This window comes from Papaver somniferum, chromosome 3, assembly GCF_003573695.1.
Source record: "Papaver somniferum cultivar HN1 chromosome 3, ASM357369v1, whole genome shotgun sequence".
Taxonomy (NCBI): Eukaryota; Viridiplantae; Streptophyta; class Magnoliopsida; order Ranunculales; family Papaveraceae; genus Papaver; species Papaver somniferum.
This window is the reverse complement of record NC_039360.1, coordinates 138989101-138999540: the sequence shown is the minus strand read 5'-3', so window position 1 is coordinate 138999540 and position 10440 is coordinate 138989101. Positions and strand designations below refer to the sequence as shown.

The 10440-nt window shown below is 33.1% G+C and overlaps 1 long non-coding RNA gene across 3 annotated transcripts; it reads right to left on the bottom strand.

The window, feature by feature from the left end:
• Positions 1-6457: 6457 nt before the first annotated feature.
• Positions 6458-10086, bottom strand: LOC113357515. Of its 3 annotated transcripts, XR_003363672.1 has the most exons (6): positions 9855-10086; positions 9635-9731; positions 9456-9515; positions 8890-8942; positions 7476-7598; positions 6458-6822 (listed from the first exon to the last, which is right to left on the bottom strand). It is a non-coding gene; the product is annotated as an uncharacterized LOC113357515 (long non-coding RNA). The 3 variants fall into 3 exon arrangements; XR_003363670.1 differs by lacking the exon at positions 9456-9515 and having other exon boundaries at positions 9855-10083; XR_003363671.1 differs by lacking the exons at positions 8890-8942; positions 9456-9515 and having other exon boundaries at positions 9855-10081.
• Between the last annotated feature and the right edge of the window lie 354 nt (positions 10087-10440).

Here is a 10440-nt window from a genome sequence, read left to right as displayed (position 1 = left end):
AAAAAAAAAAAAAAAAAAAAAAAAAAAAAAGAAGATGAAAAAAAAAAACGAAAAAAAAAATGAAACTTCATTACGTTCTTTTTGTTCAATAAGGCCATAGGGAAGAAGAAATTTATAAGTCAAGCAAGAAATCGAAGAGAAGAGTTAATTGCCAAGGTTCTATGAGGTTCGATAGTTTATCATCAACAGTTGAAGACCGAAGAAGACGTTGTTTCTACTGAGCACTATGAGAGAGTCGAAGAAAGATACATTTGGTTGCTTTGTTAGTCCGCTTTCAATCTGGCACAAGATCTTTCTAGCACTGGTTTAACTCATCACACGTAATTAGTCCAGTTGTGTAGCAGATGTCCCTCTCATTTTTATCTCTCTCCTAATCTTATCCAGCTGTAAAGCAGCGGACGCATCTTACAATGTTTATCTAGCTGTATAGCGGATATCTCTTTATCTAGCAGTCATGCAGATGTGTCTCCCCTTTTCTTCAGTCAGCTTTAGAGCTGACACCTTTAATTTCTCTGGCATTCTACTTACTTGGAGATAGGTTGAGAATATGTATGTCTTCATAGCTCTTTGGATACTTGTGACCAATTAAGAGTACAGGTTTTGTGGGTATATCTCTGGTAAGCCCTCCCGAGACTATAACTCGGCAACTAGGGCCACCTAGGGGTTTAAAGGCTTATTGCATACGCTAAATGCAATCGACGATGCCTGCAACAGTGAGTTAGGATTTTATTTTGTAGTGTTGATTTGCTCGAGGACTAGCAAATAATAAGTTTGGGGGTATTTGATAGACGCATTTATGTGTCTAATATAGGTCATTTGTATATATTGTTGGTGCTCGATATCGTACTTATTTGGTTATTTTATTTATTTGTAGGTGCTTTTGGAAGAATAAGGCTTTGTGGCGAAATTGGCTAAAAATGCGGCATTTGGACCTCCGTTGATAACTACCAGAAGCACCCCAGAAGTATGTTGGAGACACTCAGAAGTACCCCGGAGGAACCCCGGAAAAGTCCGGAAAACATCCAATAAAAATTACTAAAGGCACCCAAGATTTGGTTATTTCCACCCCAAGAATTTTATTTCAACCCCACTTGCTATTCGCACCCCATCAGAGGATAGGGGGCATTCCTTCTCAAAATTCAAAAATGGGTTTTTGGCGGGAAGACTTGTTACAGCACTGGCAGATTTGGTGATCGAATTTTGGACGTGATTTTTGGAGATTCAATTGCTGTATTTGCTACTAATGGGCTGTAATTGAGTAAACAAGTCTGTTACGATCGATTGGACCCAACCAATTGGGCTGGAATGACCGGGAGAATGGATCAAAGTCCAAACAGGACAGTACCGTGCTGTTCACTTTCAAATATTTGTGAGAGATTTGTGGAAGACTTTTACGCTAGATAACTATGCACGTAGTCTTGTTCAAGTCTTAATAGAAGTTTGGAGCGTAATAACTGGCCAGAGGACGCTACAAATCAACAGAAAAGAGATTATTCTCTCAACTGCTCGAGAAGAAAAAAAAAGAGAAATACTCTCGGATTTGCACGAGAATTTTGGTTTTGTTGGCTATATAAAGCATTGCTTCGAGTCTTAGAGGGGTTAGAAAAGTTTGGAGAGAAATAAGAGAGAGTTCAGAGCCGAAACGAGGAAGATACCATTGATTGTTGCTGCTGCTGCTGCTGTTCAAGGAGGAAGGCGAAGAACGAAGAACAGACGCTCCTGGAGCGTCGTTCTTCAATAGTACCTACAGCAGCATAACTGTATCGTTGTTTTGCTGCAGTTCAGAAGTATCGTTTACAGGCAGTCTTTTTTCGAACATTGTAACAGTCACGCTGTAAAGCGTTGCAAAAATTCTGTTAAACACCATATCATCAATAAAAACACCTATTAAGCAATTTTGAGCAAGTTTTTGATATGAGGAGCTAAACCCCTTAGCCAAGGCGACGGAGGAAGCCATTGGTCCTTATTTATGGTATAATTCTATTTTTATTATTTATTTGCAATATTATTATTTGATTATTTGCATGGAATTGAATTTGAAATATTAGTTTTTATTGAATAGTTGTGAATTATTTTGATGAAGCATGCTGGGTTTTAAAAACTTTTGATGTTTTATACTTTGCGATTACAATTATTACTTCAAAAATATACAAAAAGGCATAATATTAGAATCACTCTAAAAGAAAAATTGCATGAATATTAATTATTAGAATTTATCAAATAATGGGTCAATGGTGGAATCCAAGTCTTGGTGTTTTTCCCTAAAGTTTTCAAACAAAGTTATTTGCCTGTTTAAATTTAAATCTAAAAAACTGTTTTCTTCACAAGTCTGAAAAGACCCCTTTTTACCACTACAACTACAATCAAATTTGAAATACCATCAACCAGCAATACATATATGGATTACCTAAGTAACATGATTTTTTCTCATATATTAGTTGTGTAATATCTATTTTTTTGTCTATATATGTGCTTTGTGTGAGATTAGTATTAACTTGTTTTGTATTTTTTTTCGCAGGTTCGTTGTTGTTCTTTTTTTTTCCAGGAGTCGCGGTGGATTGTAATTCGATTGCTAATCTCAGGTTATTTTCATGTAATATGTGTTTGTATGACGTAGAATGATTGTTCTGATTTCTTAGTATATGTACTGATGAATTATAATATTAAAGCTAATATTTTCTTGTCAGTATGTCATATATTTACTACTGATGAATCACCAGTACATATATGGCATACTGAAAGAACTGCTTTGATTTTGTTGTATTCACTTAAAGTTATAATCTAGCAGTACATACATGGAATACTGACTTATGAATTCAGTGAACTGTTGCGGGTGTTGTTATCAGTATGAACACCCATTTGAAAATAATGTTGAAGGTTAAGATCCAGTGACATTGGATCGCCTGAGTGTGAGGGGCAACAACATCCGCTATAGTAAAAGTTTATGTTTTACATTTGTGCATTTGAAATAGACCCACTTCTTTTATGAGTAGTTTTTTGATTGAAAGGTAGTTGTATATGTAATCCTTAAATTCAACTACAATGTAGAAAAAGTGATTAATACGCGAAAATAACAAAGTTTAACCAATTTTTTTTTCTTCAGTATATATAGCATATATGTGCTGAAGCATTTCACTGTAACTCTGTGCATTTTACACAGGTCATGTTTTTTTCATTATATGTATTTTTACATACCTGTACTGAGAAATTTCATTGTAACCCGTTTCTTTGAGTACATAATATATGTACCGCTGAATTATATTGTAAAAAACAACTAAATTAAGTGATGAACTTAGTTCAACATGTTTTTAACCTGTTTTTTTTTTTCAGTTCGACATATATGTACTTCTAAGTTGTACTATAAAATCAACTACAATGTCAAAAACAAGTGATGAGCTTATGAAAATAACAAATTTAACCAGCTTTTTTTAGTACATCATATAGGTACCGATGGATAACACTATAAATATCACATTCAACGTCAAAACATGTGTTGAACCTATGAAAATGAGAAAATTTAACTAATTTTTTCAGTAAGTAAAAGTAGGTTACCCCAGTAATTGCATGTACGTGGCAATCGAAAGGTACATAAAGAGTTAAAGACTAAAACAAAAAACAATTAAACATAGAACTATATCTTCCACTCCAGTGCCACCAACACCAAGACCACAACTGCCACTACTAAACTATGTCTCCCAACACCACTACCTGCTGGATCATATTGTAAAAGATAATTTCATGTCAAAATGAGTAATTAAGCAAAAGAAACCATCATATATGCTCTGGCGGATCATATTAGTCAAAATAAACTAAATTTTTTAAGTACATCATATATGTACTGCTGAGTTATACTATCAACAACAAAAGAAACCATTATATATGCACCACACGGGTCATATTAGTCAAAGTAAACTAGAATTTTTCAGTACAACATATATGTATTGCTGATTTCTACTGTCAAAAGCAAAAGAAACCATCATATATGCACCCGCAGGTCCTATTAGTCAAAATAAACTAGAATTTTCAGTACACCATATATGTACTGTTGATTTCTACTTTCAAATGCAAAAGAAATCATCATATATGTTATTGATGATGGTTATTCCAGCACTTTCATCAATATTGGACATATGTACTCGTGGATCTATGTTACAAAAAACTAAAAACACAAATTCCATGTCACTTATGATGGTTATTCAAGCATCTTTCATCAGTTTTTCAGTTACGTACTGGTGAATTTATCTCCTAGAACACAAAATACAAACTTCATGTCACTTATAATGATTATTCAAGCACTTTCATCGGTATTGGACATATGCACTGGTGGATTTATGCTACAGAAAACAAAAAACAGAAACCTCATGCCTCTTATGATGGTTATTCAAGCATTTTCATTAGTTTTTCAGTTATGTACTGGTGAATCTATCTCCTAGAACACAAAATACAAACTGCATGTTACTTATGATGGTTATTCAAGCACTTTCATCAGTATTGGACATATGTACTGGTGGATGCATGCTACAAAACACTAAAAACAGAAACCTTATGTCACTTACGATGGTTACTCAAGCATCTTTCATCAGTTTTTCAGTTACGTACTGGTGAATCTATCTCCTAGAACACAAAATACGAACTGCATGTTACTTATGATGGTTATACAAGCACTTTCATTTTTATTAGACATATGTAATGGGTGGATCTATGTTACAGAAAACTAAAAACATAAACTCCATGTCATTTGTGTTGGTTATTCCAGCACTTTTCATCAGTTTTTAAATTATGTACTGGTGAATCTATCTCCGAAAACACTACCGTACTGCTGTTTGAACAGGAAAAAGCAAGACAAACTATCATATACGTACCGATATATCAAAAAATTATGGTTTTTTCAGTACGTCATATATGTACTGGTGATTCATAATCATACCTTTTTATACTACTTTTCCAGCGGATGTATATGTAGATCTCTTCCCCAACTTCTCAAATCAGGACGTCTAGGTCATCTATTGTGTTCTTTTATCATATATGTAGATAAATTAGGTTTTGGTGATCATCGTATGGTTTTTCTTCATTTTTGATGTATGTTTTTATGGTTTTTTGGTCGGTAATGCTATCATCATCTAATGGTGATCTGATTTTTTTGTTTGCTTTGATGATTCGAAGAACGAAGAAGAAATAAGAAAAATAAAAAGAGAGGAAGAACAGAGATTTGAGTTTTTGATGGGAGAGGGAAGAAAACGAATAATATTTAGGGACGCGTGTGCACACTCGTTTGGACAGAAGGGGTGTTTAGTCATTTCCATGTTTTAATTAAATTAGGACCTCCGGTTAAAAGGAAACTATTGTTGGACCCTACAATGAATAACTATATGGGCCTAGGACCTTCCAATAAATTTTCCACCCAAAAAAGAATACCTCTCATAGGCGGTGAGAAAATATAATTTCTTGGCTGCTTGGAGATGGTGGCTAGTTTACAGACTACGATCAATATTTGCAATTTAATTACTGTACTTCATGTTATGCCATCCAATTATCCCAGGATTCGTTTTATATGAGAACCGAGGTACTGAAGAGATCTGAATTTGATAAACAACCACCTGACCATCTTAGTGACCAAAACAAAAAAACTGAATTTAACTCATATCGATCCATCCGCCAAGGTTGAATTATATTTTATTCGTTGTCAATGCATCACTCTAAAATGTAAATCAAAGGTATCAAATACAAACAAAAAAAAACATTATAATAAAAGAATAAAACATTATAATAAGTCAAGTAGCAGTAATGATATGACCAGTGCTGTAACAATGTGGGATTTATCTTTTGCTAGAAGTAATGATCCATGATTGTATTTTCTTGTACACCAGTAGCGCGCACATACTTTTCCTGTTGATACTATGATTATAGATGTCTCTAATCTCAAGATCCATAACACAGTTTCAATTGGACCAAAATTAATAGGGATTAGGTTTAGTTTGGTATTGCTGCAGCTTTTATAAAAGCACTTTTCTGCTGTGTGTTGCTGTGCTGTGAGAAAAAAGCAGTTGGATGTTTGGTAAAATATTAACTAAAGTTAAAGTTGAATAAAAAAACATTCAAAGTGCGTGTGGTAGAATATCAGATTAAAGCATTGTTGCTGTGGTAAATGACAAAAACAGACATATCTCTGAAAATAGATTTATTCAATTTTATTGATTATAAAAATAATTAACTTTTTTACTATTATATATAAATATATTAAATATTAAATTTAATAATTGCTACTATTATTATAATTGCTAAACAAATTATTTTACTTAACCATTTTTTATTATATATATATAATTTTCAAACAAAAAACCAAACTAAAATTAAGTATTTATTTAATATTGTTTTAATTTTATTTTTGACAAATTAAAGGAAATGGTATCATAAAATAATTTGAAAATAAAATGTGACAATATTTAAAGAATAAAATAGAAGAAATAAAAATTGATTGTATATATATTTAAGGGTAATTTTTGTCATTTACAAAATAAAATAGGGATAAAAAAAGGATAAATCAAGCATTGAATTTTGGTGGGACCAAAGCTTATGCTTTAATAGCTTTTAAAAGCTCATTCTCCCCGGCTTTTGAAAATTGAGGAATTTGATTTTTTTTTTTATCAAACACCAATTTCAAAAATTATTGACATATATAGGTTTTGAAAGTGCTTTTGGAAAAATAAAAGCATTACCAAACCCAGCCTAAGTCTTCAAAACTTCTCGATTATTGCCACCGCAATGCAACCTTATCCATATATTTAGCTACCTTATCCATATATTTAGCTCCATCAAGGAAACCTGTTAGATCAAATGCAATAACAATCTACCATTAGTATGACCTGTAGCATTAGTATGACCTAGACTGCAGAAACTAAGTCGCAAAATCTTAACGAATATCACTGTAAGACCTTGACCAAGATTGTGTATACAAAGGAAAGAATATGCAATCAATAAATTCTTAATATATACAATTAGGCAATCACGTAGTACCACCTGAAGCTACAAAGGAGGAAAAGAAAATTATTTTGCACTTGGTTTTTCATTGACATTTAATCTACTCCAACATGGCGTCAATTAGTCTTAATGAAGTATTATTCTAGACAAACAGTTGATCACTCAAGTATTTGCTGCAATATTTTGTTAGAAGGACTGGCTTGTGTTGCTTACTTGCAACTTGCTGCTTCTATTTTTAAAATTAAAATTCTACCAAAGTTGTTGTTCTATTTTACCAACAAAAAAAAAAAACAATCTTGACATACAATAGAAATTATATTGCACGTCCTGCATACCCTTTCGGAAAAATCAAAGACATTGTAAGGATATATGTGAATATCTTTTGGAAAATATTTTTTCGAGAAAAAGGAATGTGTGGATCAGTGGATGCTCATTAATCACGTAATGGTTCTCAAAACATTTTTGAACAGTCAGAGAGAAAGGGTGAGGCACATTACCATGTGCATATATTAATATGTTAAAAGGGAGAGTTGGATCTGCACCAAAAGAAGACTTGTCTCTATCAATTTCAAAGTATACTCCCGTTATCATGTTGTGGCAGTTGCGCAGCAGCAAGAACCCTGAAAACAAAAGAGCCAAGTTTCAGACGGTTACAACATTGTGTTAGTAAACCATATTACGAAACACACATAGCTCACAATAAAAAAAGCACTTGAGAAAATCCAATGGTACAGACTCAAAATGAACTACTTCCATATGACTGAGTTTTTCAAAAAAATAAAGCACAATATCGGAACCTATAATGAGGTTTTCAGATGACTTTTTTCCACTGGATACCAAAACAAAAGCACCAGATAAAAGCGATATACGTAAATGCCAAAAAAAAAAAAAAATCAGATGGAAGCGATTTATCCACGACCCAACTGAAAAGAAAAGACCAAGCTAATTTTTATACAACACAATTCTTGAGTTAACTCCTGATAATTTGAGTATGTGTTAATCTTTTTCTGGCTACTGTGAAAAAAAGAAACCCTAGCCGATTTTTATCCAGCACAATTTTGGAAGGATCAAATACAGCACAATAAATTCTTTAGAAGAATTCAAATTAGTATTTGATAAAATGCCAAAAAAAAAGTTAATTATATAAAATGGAGGTTGATCGGCCAAAGAAGGTTGAAATAGTTAGAAACAATTTTTCACCTAGTATGTCACAATGCCTCTCAACAGAATACTTCAGTCAACTCGTTAAAAAAGATATCAGTGTTGCAGAAACTTGAATTTTTCAATTCCAAACCTAAGCAACATTTGTACAAATGTCTCACCAAACATCCTGATCTATCACTATATCTAATACTTTACGCAGACACACTTATGGTTTCAAAGACATTTCGTAAGGGGATCGGTGGTAGAGTTGGTTAAAAGTAACTTTAAATAGACATCAATATTGATGGTAAAAGTAAGTTCTTCTTATAGCAATATATACATAGAAGAACAAAACCTAAGGGAAAAAAGGTATGTCAATTGATCGTCAATAGACTTGAAAGCTAGACTCTTAAAATCTACGTCCGGCATACTGCACACATCCTAACGCCTTATATAAAGAAAACTACTGCTCATTTTAGATCCACTTCCTAAATATTGATTACATGGGTTGTTCTACTCTTGACCCAATTAGCAGGTTCTAGTCAAGCAATAAAGCATACTAATTAAGTCTACTATCACGCAACCCACATCACATTAAGATACTCCTAGAGAGATCCTTCCACACCTAAAAAACCTACAATGCAAAACCAATATATGGTTTCTAGATTAGTGATACTACAACATCAAGATCATTTATGCACAACAGGGACTGTACTCAAAACTCGCATCAATAAGAAACTTGATTGAAGGTATTATAGTGGTTTTTACTTTGGAATACTTTTGGAGTGACTGCATTGAATCTGTAAACCCATTATGACTACCTGCATGAGAATGGAAAGGGGTATATAAAGCAAATCATGTGATAGGCATCAATAACGGTCTGCAACTTTCATGATGACAACTAATTTTACCGTTTCTTTACAATTCATGATGAAAAGCAATACAAAAACTTTCATGGGATACCCAAAAAAAAGAAAGGTTCACATCCGCACAAAAACTATCAATCTAATTTACTATGCAAGAAAAATGAAATTTAGAGCCGTGAGTTTTATCGAAACATAATCCACTATAGTTGTACATCCAGTATGACACTATCATTAGCATTAGCATCCATGATTTTTCCATTCTATGAACAAACACTATCATTATCAGCAAATCAAAACCACTTGAGCTTTTTAGCAAATTGATTAATTACTTTTGGTGCAAACGAAGCCGTAAGAGCAGTTGAGTTAATCATATCATGAAGAAGGATGATTCCGAGATTGTCATGCCTATCTAGTGACTTTGGGTATAATAAAAAAAAAATAAACCAAAAAAACAGTAGAAATACTTACACCCCCATTAGAAAGAGCAATAGGGATTAACAGCTTCCATAAACCCCGATAGTGGATAAACTGACCGTTGAGTTAATCATATCATGAAGAAGGATGATTCCGACATTGTCATGCCTATATAGTGACTTTAGGTATAATAAAAACAAAACAAACAAAAAAAAAACAGTAGAAATACTTACTCCCCCATTAGAAAGAGCAATAGGGATTAACAGATTCCATAAGCCCCGATAGTGGATTACACAGAAACCCCAACAACTTCTTCTAAAACTGATTCTCCTGAATTTTAAAGACAGAAATTAACCATCCCTTAAATTAAACCCATATTAACAGAATAAAAATTGTAGCAATCAAATCAAACCTAATTTCAGATACCCAAATGAGAAAGAGAGAAAATCCTACCTGGTTTATAATCGTGATGGTCTGAGTATGGGTTTATAATTGATTTCCTTCGATGCGTTTTCTTTTTGATCTATAAATGACAATTATTAGGGAGATACTGATTCCCATCGATGCGTTTTTCATTGATTCCCATTGAAAGACTCTGATATGCACCTCAAGTCGTTTCGAATTTCTCGTATACGTCGGATGAGGGCGTAGGAGGTGGGTTCATTTTCAGCCGGGATTTATCACTTCCATTTGAGGCACTCTGGGAGGAATAAGAGTCGTGGATCAGTTGGATACGACCATTCAGAGCCGTTAGATGGTTACAAAACCATTTGTTTTTGTAAGATGGATTAAACACTCTTAAGTTATTTGTTCTTCAAGTTTTTCTAAGATTCTGCATGTTTTCATTTCGCACCTTGTTGTTGAAGATCCATAGCTTGATAACAACTGATAAGGATACTCAAGATGGAGCATTAAAATGAATAATCAATCTACTCAATGGTAGTTATGTCAGAGCATAATATTTTTACCTAATTTAAAGTCTAATGTACCAAAAACTTTAAAGAAATACTTCAGTGATAACTACGCTTTGAGAGATTAC